Source organism: Strix uralensis, chromosome 19, assembly GCF_047716275.1.
Source record: "Strix uralensis isolate ZFMK-TIS-50842 chromosome 19, bStrUra1, whole genome shotgun sequence".
Classification (NCBI taxonomy): Eukaryota; Metazoa; Chordata; class Aves; order Strigiformes; family Strigidae; genus Strix; species Strix uralensis.
In genome coordinates, this window is record NC_133990.1 from 2,673,825 (window position 1) to 2,686,286 (window position 12,462).

Sequence of the window (12,462 nt, forward strand, 5' to 3'; positions counted from 1 at the left end):
TCCAGATATGGGAGCTGAATACAAGGGAAGAATCCCTTCCCTTTACCTGCTGTTGGCCTACTGTAATGAGTGCCTGACCATATGCTGTTGGCTTTCATTCCCCCAAAGGCACACTGCTGACACATGGACATGAGGACACATGACCTTTTTCTGCAAAGGTTTTTTCTAGCCAAACTACAGTCAACATAAACTGTTGTATGGAGGTATTCTTTCCTACATGCCAGACTTCACACTACCTTTACTAAAATTCATGTTCTTGTAAGCTCCAGACTGAAGACTTTTGGGAGCCTCCTTAAGGGTAACATTGCTCTGTAGCATATTCATGAGTTTGATCTCATCTTTCCAGTTCCTGAGAATGCATTCCATCCACCATTAGGTTGCTAATGGTGCTCTTAGCATTGACATATTTCTAGCACTGATATGTTCTATGATGTGATTCAAATTTGAAAAGCGCTGAGAGGTTTGTGTTTCTTTTTACATTTCTAGACATCTACATAACTTTGTGAAATGGTTAAGTTTTAATGCCTTGTCAAGCTGAGCAGGGCAACTTCTACATTCTTTTCACATTCTGTGTGTAGTGTCCCCAGCCACTCCTCAAAAAGTTGCTCTTTCCAATTAGATTCATAGGCCTCAGGAGACTGGAGATTCCATCAGGGAAATTTTAAATGAAAACATTTGTGGAGGAATGCCACAAGGCTACTGTGATTGAATGAACATCAAGAAAGCACTTGCAAGTTTGGAAGCTCAAAGCTTTGAAAGCATGTTGTAAATGCTCTGTGTCCTTCTGCAAATAACTATTAAGCAACGGGTTCCAAAGCAGAAATGAAGCATCACAGTGAAGGATAATGCCAGAGGAAGACCATATTCACATCACCTACCTGGAGTTCCCAAACCAAAAAGCTATTGAAAACGTTGCTTGCCTATACACAGAATAGAGACAGGTGAGTCCTGAAGGTGTTTGGAGGACTAATTGATGCATGATGTCTTTTGTTGGTGCTCTGAACCATTCACTAGAGTTGTTTGCTTCTCATCACAAACTCTTTAAACAACCCAGCATCATAACATCAGTCTTTGAAATAAGGTGTGTACCTTCTCTCTCTGTGTCACTCAAAGGTGAGTTTTAGGGCTAGAAACACCAAGGACAGATTCTAAACAGCTACCACCCTTCCAGCAACTGTCATCCTGCTTGTCATCCTGCCATACTGATAAACATTGCTTTCATAATAATGGCACACCTCTTCCAGCAGAAAGAAAGGTCCTGTGATGAAAAATGCCTTCCAACTTTGTGGCAAGGGCAATTATGTAAAGCATGAGTGTGGCAAAATCCCTCAGGCTAAAGGAAGCTCAGATTCCAGCCTCCTCATTTTTTCACATAGATTCTAATTATAAAGTGGGAGTTAGATGTGTACAACTGCTTTCTTACTGTTGAAACAATCTGTAACTGTTAGCTGTGCTATCAGCTGTACTAGCCAGTGCTAGCTGGGCCCCCTTTGCTTATCAAATTGTGTCCTTTAGGTGTCTTGAAGATATAAACAAATTTGTTTCTGGGTTTAAATATACCCAGGTCAAAATTAGAAATAGTCCTGGGCATGGACATTAGAACTACTTAAATAATCTAAGAAAGTTGTACTGGAAATTTTAGAGATCTGTTCTATCTGAACAAAACAAGACTTCCCCCCCCCACCCCCACCCCACCCCCCCCACCCCCCGCCATGTTCCATTGTCCAATTTAAGTTCTAGTGTAAGTTCTATTTAACTACGTATTTCATCTCATGCTTAAATTTCAGTGTGGCTCTCATCTTAAATCAACTGCACTGTTATTTCCTTGACAATGGCAGAAATCTGTTGCAAGTGCCTCAACGCTGGGAAGTAGTATGTGAGCAAATGGTATACAAGGACAGATAATATAATAAGTTAAAATACTGCATCACCAATTATTTCTTTGTATGCTAATCATTTGTGAAAATAATTATATGCAAAGTTAGAAACCTTAGCTCAAGAATTTACAAATCAAATATGGATATCTAAATGCAGTACTGGATTTCCAAGGATATACCACATGTCCAGTAATAGAACACACATCTGAGTTCCTAGGAAGTTAGACAAACAGACAATTTATTTAGATGTCATGTCATGACTTTTAGTTATCTAAATAAGCCAACCAAATGTTAACATTTGCAACAACTCCTAGTAGCATGCAGATCCTCCACTTTACTCTGATGTGTTTCAGAGGAATAGGAACAGTACATTTTTGTTTGTTTGTATAGTTGTTAGTTGATTTTTGCATTTTTAAAAAGTTTCCTAGTACAAGGCTCACATGCAGATTATAACCCCGCAGCATAGTCTAAAAAGTATTTTCATATGAATTTTTGGCCAATATCATATACAGTAATAGATATAATTTGTTACAAACCTTTAAGATTTTTCAATAGTCTATTCTGTTGGCTGGCTCTATCTATCTGGACTTCATGCCAGAGCAGATCATTTACTTCACTGATCCATAATTAAACATGAGGAATCCCCAAGAAGCATTTCCTGGCATGACATCAGTGGCTAGTGGCTTCAAGCACAGCCACTTTGGAAAGCTTGCTTGCCATGAGCAGCCTACCCAACCATCAGCATGCTCCATTTACCATAACTAAGCAGTGGCCAGGAATATATGGGCATACAGCAATTGCCCGTAAAATTTTACAGAAATTTGTCACCATAAAGAAATTTGTTCTACAGAAAACTAACACCTTTTTGTCTGTCCCTTAAGTGTGAGTAAATTAGAGTCTTACCTCTTATGATAAGAGAAAATGTCTTGCAGGCTGAAAGACGATCAGTGCTGTAAAGCAGAAATGGCAGATCCCTCGTTACTGCTGCACAGAATTCCACAGGCAAGTGACAAAGTGGAAACACCAGCATGCTTTATCTTACAGATATTAAATCCTTGCAGACGCAGATACGTACACAAGGACAGCAGGGCTGAAGTGGGACATGTGGACTGCAGGGACACTGTCCCTTTCTGCCAGTCACAGACATACACTTACCATGAAGTTTTCTCTGGAGACGGGACAGCCCAGATTCAAGGACTCTTTTATAGAGTCTGGTCAGCACATGCTGCAGATGCCTCCTCTGTCTTTGGGCAAAGCATTTTTGGCAAACCTTGTTTTTGGCAAAGCATTGTCTGGCAAACTGAACGAACTGAAAACTAGAAAGTGATGTTACTAGATATAATTAGAAATTTTTGTTCTCTCACTAGCTGTGCAAATAAATCTCCTATAAATAATATGAGATGATTCCTGAGGAGGGAATTTCAACTAATGCTGACTAGAGGGATGAGGGTAACTACTAATAACTGTAGGCCATAGATGCTCCATGAATCTGAGCTAAGGGAGCAGGGACAATCATTCACTGGGCAAGCATGGTGACATTTGGGTGCATACCTTAACCTTTTCTGAGGCTACCATAAGCCTGATGACAGCTGTCCTTTTACAGAGTGCTCTACTTACAGACCTTGGATGTGAGATGTAGATTTTACTGTTGTCTGCACTGCTTAACTTAATCAGATTATTAAATATTGGTCTGCTTCACTTCTTTCAGCTATAACATAGCACAATGTATCAGAGAGAATAACTACTTTGAACCATACTAAGTGTTCAGTATGTTGTATTCTATTTCTGGATATAAATATAAAATAACATTCACTTGTGTATCTTCTAGCATTCTGGAAAGCTTGAGTTTAGACATTCATAGGAGTACACATGGCTCTGTTCAAGAGACTTTGTTAGATTTTTGTTCCTTTGACTTAACCGCTTTAGGACCAATTTTACTTTTTGGCATCCAAAGAGCTCTCTGACAACGAGATTTATAGTTTGAATTAATTTATTGAAAAATACTTTCTTTACTTTCGTGGTGCTTATTTCCCTGTCAATCCCCAGTTGTTCTGTAATAGAAAAAAATCAATAATCCTTTTCCGTGTAACAAGGCAAATAGTACTGTCTCTCTTATCTGTCCTTGTATGAAATCATTACTTAGTTCTCATTAGCTTTGATGTTTTCCCCTATAACTTTCTAGTTCTACCTTCTCTCTCTCAAGATCTGATGACATGCAACGTTAATACTGCACCTCCATATATGTGAACACTGTTCATCACTATATTTGATAGTTAGGGTTGGTTTTCCAATGTACGTTACTTTGCGCTTATCAGCATTTTTTTGCCCAGTGTTTCACAAAATTCTTTCACAGTTATTCTCAGTTTGCTTTTTCCCACTGAGAACAATTTTGTGTCATCAAGGACATGCCTGAGATACTTAGACATGTTTTTGCAAGTCCAGAAGTATTTAATCCTTAGTTGACAGAGCTCTTAACACGTAAGACAAATATGTGAAACTCCATATGTAACAATAGGTAATTTTAACATTTGCCTTTATTGAGGCACATGGTCAGAATGAAGTAGTAATTCAGGTAAAGAAAATGCCAGGAGGGCTGTGTGGATGAATAAGGAGTTCATGGCAAAACTCAAGACCCAAAAAGGTAACATACAGAGAGTGGAAGCAAGGGAGGAACCTGAGACACACTGAGCATGCAGGGTTGAGGTTAGGAAAGCCAAAGCCCAAATGGGATTGAATCTGGCCAAAAATGTCAAAGACAGCAAGAAGGGCTTCTGTAAGCACATAGGTGACAGAAGAAAGACTAGGGAAAATGCGGGCCCATTGCTCAAGGGAACAAGGACCCTGGTGACGCAGGACATGGAAAAGGCTGAGGTACTGAATGATGCTAACAAGACCTCCAGGAATCATAGGTCCTAGAGGGTGGGGAGAAAGTCTGGAGCAAGGCAGACATACCCTTGGTAGAAGAGGGTCAGGTTAAGGAATCCTTAAGCAAACTGCACATAAAAAAGCCCATGGGCCCTGAAGGAATACACGTACAATTTCTGAGGGAGATGACACTTCACTGGCCCCTGAACACCCCCAAAGGCAACAAAACATGTCTCAGGCCAGCCATCAGTCCAGGAGGAACTGACAAGCCACTCACTTTCTCTCTGGTGGGACAGATCCTTACAAAGCAATCCTATGAGGTGTTGCTTCCCTGGGCTCTCTGTCTCACACACTTCACATCGATGACTTGCCAAATTTGAAACCAACAGCAGCCTGGGGCCAGTATCACTGGGCGTAGCATGAGCTGCTTTGCCCAGACAAGAAGGTGGCCCCAGCTAGCCCTGGCTCTAGCAGCTTTGCTTTCAAGTCTGAGTAGGCCCAGTTGTGCTGTGATCACGTGCTGGCATCTGAACCCAGTAAGCATCCAAGGCTGTGGCTCAACATCCATGGGATGGATGTATGGTGTGTTTTGCCTACCATGTGCACACCCTGCCCAGAGCCACAAGCAGTGGCTGCATCTGATGCTGCCTGTGCTCAGCCTGCCTGCCCATGCAAACAGAGGGGCATCCTCCCTCCCAGGGGCTAGAACCTATCCTGGCTCTGAAACAGCAGCACCTGGGCTCCAGGCTCTCCATGGCATGGCCCTTTTGTCAGGTGCTGACCCCGAGGGGGCTACCTGCCTTGCTGCTGCGTGTTAGCTTGTTGTGACAGGCATGTCAGGACATGGCAGTTGCTCTGGGTCAGCCCAAAAGCCAGCCCAGACCTGTGTCTACCTGGCTGGTGTCTGAGGCTGTGTGGCAATGTATAGCAAGTAACACATGTGGCTAATACAGAAAAGGAATAGTGAGGTTTGTGCCTTCCCAGTCAGGTCAGCCAGAGCAACTTTCCAAATATGCCTGTCATTCACTTGTTATCTCAGACACTGTCAAAACATTTTGAACAGCAAAAGCCCCTGCAGCTCTGCCAGCTGGAGGGGGTCAGCTGTCAGAATGGTTGTCCTGTAGGGAAGCACTCCTTTTCCCACCTCACAATGTTCACTACCCGACTGTTTTCCACCTTAACAGCAGTTTCCCTGCTGGCTTTGTTCCAGACCCTAGCTGTCCTAGTCCAGCTGGATCAGAAATGTCACAATTCCTTTGCCTGGACAGTTGAGTGTCTTATCTGAGGAAGATGACAGGTTATTTTGTCTTGGCCTGCCTTTGGCAAACTGCTTTTCATCCATTTTTCCTTGTAATGTAGACTGTGTTGCAGAGTGTTATGTTTTGCTGAAGGCCAGAGGCTGTTTCCCGACCCTCTGGACAGTCATTCTTCCCCAGACCTTGTCATTCCTAGGCCTTGCTCCAGCCCATGTATGGTGTGTGCATAGTGTAAGAAGGCAGCTGTGGAAATCCTTCCTGAAGGGGGACTGGGCACGTGTCACCTCAAGATATGGTTCCACTCCAACAAAAGTTCTCCCCAAGTTGTCATCTGGCCCCTCAGAATGTTGAACTCTGGCCTGGCCACTGTAATGGCCACAAATAGGTCCCAACAGGAACACTGCACTTCAGGCACTCCAGCAAAAGGGGTTTTCAATGGGCAGCACTTAGATCCTCCCATGACTCACAGAGGCATTGAAAGCTGGCATGACTAGTGGGAGAATCTTTCACAACCTCACTGAGAATTCCTTGCCATTCTGGATCATTTAGGCAGTCTGTTGTAAATTTGAACCAGAATGGGGCTCAACCAGAATAGGGGATGTAGGGAAACTTCTGTCTTTTTGCCTACAGGCAGGCAGAGAGTTTTGGCAGCAGAAATGCACTGCCTTTGTTATCATGAAAGTTTACTTATATTTTTGATAGGGGACTTTCACTACATATGCCTGAGCCTTGGACTTCCTAAATATAACTCCTGGCCCTGAGAAAACTCCAAGGGATAGAATGTGATTAACCTTAAATTTTTTCAGGGATTGGTGAACAGTAATGTTTTGTTTTGATGGGAAACAGACATTATGTCTTGCAAGGGGAGGAACTACATATGTATGTATAAGTTAGGGGCTGAATTCTTGTGTGGGGGAGGGATTAAGGTGTTTGCGTTTAATGTGGATGCAAAAGAGTCTGTGTCCTGAAGAAAGAAGAGTGTTTAAGTATATCCTGGACAGGGTAAGCACTTTTCAGTAGCGCATCTCCAATGCACTGCTCTTTGTAGTGTAAGGTTTGTTCTTGCCTGAACCATATAGTTGCGTATGCTGTATTATCACTTGTCTCCCATCCTTGGAGCCAAGGACATTGGTAGAAGGGGTAGGAAGTGGCAGACAGGTATTCTGGAGGGTCATATCTCACTGTTTACACCTCTTTCTGCAATACCTCACCTGATGATATAAATGCCACAAGCCACCAGTGGTGATAAGACCTCACTAGGACCTTGAGACTGGAGAACAAAAGGTATGTACAGCTTTGGCCTGTCATGCCTTGTTGAAGGGGCAATGCCTATTTTGGTAACTCCATATGACTCAGGGAAGGAGAGGATGAGTGCTGTCATCACCACTGTGGCACTCATCAATTGCAAGGGCTGCAGACATTCTTGGAAGAAGGTGATGTTGAACTATCTCTGGAAGAAGTTATCATCATAAAGCATCGTTATCATAAACTTAGCTATTCTAACTAGTTGTATCATACATTAATATTCTCTAATGAACAAGGACCATATACAATAAGAAAAGGGCTTTCATTTATTTACAAGAACAAAGTGACAGTGCTGCAAATGTAGGAATATATCACACAGTGGGTGAAGCCTTTCTAAGTGAAGCTCCTGACAAACACCTACAGACCACAGGAAAAAGCATGGTCTTCAAGATGTCAGCCACCACCAGGCTTATGGTGAACTTGCTCATCCAGTTAGCTCAAGACAGATTGTTGTGAGTGAGACATTCCTAGGCTCCAGAGAAGAACTCATATTTCCATGGAGAGTAGCCTTGTTGCTCATAGCAGATCTGTAGTCTCACTGCTTGGTACTTTTCCTTAATAACAGAGCTCTGATTTGTGTTGCTGCTAGTAACCAGGCCATTAAGGCCACTGCTGGCCTGGTCTTAGGCTACCGCATGAAGGTGGCCTCAAATCAAATCCTCAATGTCATTGGATCTCTATGGAAAATAGCAAATAAGTAGGCAACAAGGTGATAAAAGAAGTGCTAAGCAGAAGCTAGTATTTGTTTGGGAAATAGCCTACTTCACAGTGAATGCTGGTGTGCTTATGACATAAGTGGCAGAAAAGTCATGTGCACACTGTGCAATAAAGATCAAGGCTGTGGAAATCCAGAGAGCTGTGGAACAGTTGTCACACCACAGTGTCCTGCAGCCCATGCACAGAAAGAAGACAGTATACCATGACCAGAGGCCACAGTAGTGGTGTTATCAAGGCTGCACCAGGATGTGGTCTCTTGAGTACAGTTGTTGCTGTTGAGTAACCACTGAGGAAGCAGTGTGTTTGAAGAATGGTCTCCTAGGTGCATAGCTGGGCCATAGGCTGTCATGATACGTCCCACTGTGTCTCCCAGAGACGCTGCAGTTTAACACTGTGAACTCTTACATGAGGTGCTGTTTTACATGTGCCAGATGTCACAGGAAAATTTATGTGCTGTTCCCTCATGTAGCAGCTGACAAAGAAATGCAGAAAGGCATGATTGTGTTACTAACATTAAATGTAAGTCTACTTGCTGATGATTGCTTCATATCTACACATGACACAATCTATTTATCTTCCCCTTCTCCACACAATTGTTGATTTTATAGATTTCCATCACATCTTTGTGTCCTTGTATGGGAGAAATTCTCTGTCTCTGATATTACTTGAGAGTCTTTTCCTCTCTCAAGCAACTTTTTTGGGATCTAGTTACCAAAACTAAATCCAGTATTCAAGCTTTGGGCACATGAAGGATTTATACCATGACATAATGATATATTCTGATCTGTCATCAGTGTCTTCCATAAAAGCTCCTATTTTTCCATCTGTATTGTCAATCTGCTTTTTGGCTGACAATTCAGAGAATTGTCATAAATATACCAAGACCTTTTTCATGAATAAACAATTTTTTGGGATGTAGAGAAATTATTAGTTTATAAATGTTAAATACCACTAACCTAAATTTCTGCTGACCTGTTAGACAATCATCCTATTATTCTCTGTCATGACATTCTGTGCAATTTTAGTGACACAAGAAGATCTTACCATGATTTTGACATTTTTAAAGTCCTTTTTTTTCCAGAGCATTTATGTATACGTTGAACTGTACAGACCCTAACTCACATCTCTGTAGGCTCTGCTTGTGGTTTCCCAACTCAGCTAGGCATTTATTTCCATGTTTCATATCCTGTCTTTCAATTTATAAGGTAAATAATTCTTTACAGTTGAAGCACTTTTTGCCCATGTCAAGTAGGAGCATGTAACTACTTCTCAAAATCTCATTGTACTGCATTGACTAGGTCATTCTTATCCATGTCCCTGTCGATTCTCTTGAAGTCAAATATATTGTGAGACATGGCTTTCACTTTCAAATTCTGTTCTTATTATGTTTTCTACCAATTTGTCTTACGCAGGTGTCAGACTGACAGATCTACTTCCTCACAATCAGGAAAATTTTAAGTCTAGTACCACAGGTACAACATTTGTTTCCCTTGGTACTAATCATGATTTAAACAACAGGTCAGTTCTACAACAATTCAAGCTGTTGGGTTTTTTGTTTGTTTTGGTTTAGTTTGGGTTTTTTTAAATATTCCTGGGTATACAAAATTTTCTGCAACAGATGTATTACTGTTCAATATATTATTTTCTCCTCAACCTGAAATATCCAATTGAGACCTTAAGTTAACAGGGTTCTTCACATTTTTCTCTATTATTAGATGTTCTTTCTGGAAACTTCCTCCCTTCTGAAGTAAAAACCAGCACAAATTGTTTAGCTTTTCTGCTTCTTTTCCTGTAGTGCTCTTCTTGTACTTCAACGGTTACTGTTTCTTATGCATTCTCTCATGCAGGCCTTCCACTCATAAAATGCTTATAATAGACATATAAATAAATAGACATATATTGATGCTTGAGATGAGACCATCTGGATCATCGTTTAGAACTTTTCCTCACATTGGAACAGGTTAGTCCCAACGATGCAGTTAATGGGACCACTCTTCAGTGATGGCTTTTGTCACTTTCAAGTTAGTATTGAAGTTGTCAGAATTGTAGCAAACACTGAAACACTCAGATGTGCAGAGACATACCTGCTATGTAATAAGCTACATTAAAAAGGTCACAGATAACACAGAAAAATGTACTGACATTTCCAGTTAAACTGAGTTTTGTACTTCTTTGGATTATCTGATACGCCGGATTATTTTATTCAAAAATGTTCCTCATCGGATTTGCAGCTTGCAAGTGCTGTTGTCAGCCACGCTCTCAGTATAAGCAAGGAATGCTGGAGGCATCAGTGCACCCTGTGGACCCCAATTAACTGTCTGACAGGGAATGCTCAGCCTCTGCTGCAGCAGCATTTCTGCTGCCCTCTGTGTAAAACGAGAGCTCCCAGGAGTGTTAGCACAAGCTGAAAAGAAATGCCACTGCTCTAATCTACTAGAGCAAAACTTCTCATCCCTACCCTTCCGCTAAGATGCAACTGAGTACTGGACCATGGCAATGGTAAGGACATACTTTGCATATAAAAATCAGTAAGAATTAGGTCATATTAAATTAAAGTGAGGGAATCTTTTTGTATTTCTTGCAGGCTGTTTGTGTACCATACTGTGGCTGGCATCATGTGTTGCCTCATAAGGAAACAAATGTATTTTAGAGATCTGCTCTGGCATCCTAGTGCAGAATTCCATCGTAGTGCAGAAAAAAAGAAGTGAGAAATGTGAATTGACTTCTGAAAGAAATTTGCTAATGATCATACCTAATGAGGGACTTGAATGCATCTTCTGAGATAAAAAACAGTTCAGAATTTTCATAGCATGGGCTATGAGAGATGTAACCTAAAATCTATGGAACTAGAGCATAAGGTCGAGGATAGTGCTGCTTGTGAAAGCTGGGGGGAGTTGTTGGGGGTTTTTTCGTATAAATGACTAGTTTTTCTCTCTCCACATCCTTAGTGCTTGGTATACTTGTGATCATGCTTCAGTTCATGGAAACCAACGTAGTTACTTCTCCTGGTATGGAATGTTGGAAGTTGCATTTTTGTAAAGGTGATACCATGCTTTTTCAGCGTGGATTCCAAGCAGCTTCCTGAAAAGCTACAGTGACATATAATCTGCAGTTAAGGGGAAGGTATCATTTCACTGAGCACTTGACAGGAAGGTAAAAACTATGACCTGGGATGTCAGGATAAGCAGTTCTTGAAAGTACATCACAGTTAGCTAACTATCCTCCTCCTACCATCACAGAAAACTGGAGAGGATAAAAACTGAACAGTGTTTTAAATAAGATGACAGTTATATAGAGGATAATTTTTCCACCATTCACTGGAGCTACAGTTACACAGAAGATGAGTAGGGTAGAAAGAAGTCAATGGGAAGAAGAGGATGTCTGGAAATGTCTGAGATGTTGGAGAGTGAAGCAGAAATGACAGAAATCAGTTTTCAAACGGTTTGTAGTGACAGAAGAAAAAAAAAAAAGATGATGAAGTATGATTCATCTACAGTAGAAACTTAAAGATCTTTGCATGGAAGTATATCAGCTTCATTTTCAAGCCTGACTCTTTTGAGGGTATAAATTGAAGTTGTACAGATATTGCATCTCTTTTGCCACAACCTTCCTTTTGAAAAATCTCTCAAATCATAGAATTTTAGAACAGCCCACATTGGAAGGAACCTCAGCAGATCATCTGGCCCAGCCTTTCATGGGAAAGGGAGCCTAGATGAGATTATCTAGCACCCTGTCCAGTCACTAAATGGAAACCACCAGTGATGGGGATTTCACCCCTTTCCCTGCGGAGGTTGTTCCAGTGAATGATTGTTCTCATGGTAAGAATTTCTTTCTTACATCAAGATGAAATCTCTCCCGGTGCAACTTACATCCATTACCCCTTGTCCTATCCATGTTGCTCCTTGTCAGGAGAAAACCTCTGTCCTCTTTGTACTGCCCTTTAAGTACTGGAAAACTGTGGTGAGACCCCCTCAGAGCCAACTCTTCTCCAGGGAGAAAAGATCTAACTCCTTCAGACTTTCCTCATAGGGCAGGTTCTCCAGTCCTTTGATTATCTTTGAGGTCCTCCTTTGGACCCTCTCCAGTCGGTCCATGACTTTCTTGAATAGTGGAGATCAGAATTGGACACAGTACTCCACATGTCTTTCTCCTTCTCCCTCTTTCCCCCTCTTTTGCTTTACCTTTCTTTCTCTTCCTCTCTTCTTCAGTCATTGGGGACGAATGCACATTTTTGACAAGGAAATGTTTCTGTGGCCTGAGTGTAGAGCCATGAAGTATTTAGAGATATGGAAAGCTGAATCTGGCATTGTTGGCAAGAAGTCTCAGTAAGGAACTTTTTTCTGTAGGTCAGAAATACTTTCTGCATGTCTTAGTGTCTCTTCTAAGGCAGATGCTTTTGTGTTCAGGAGACACAACATGGTCATGTTGTTTCATGTACAATC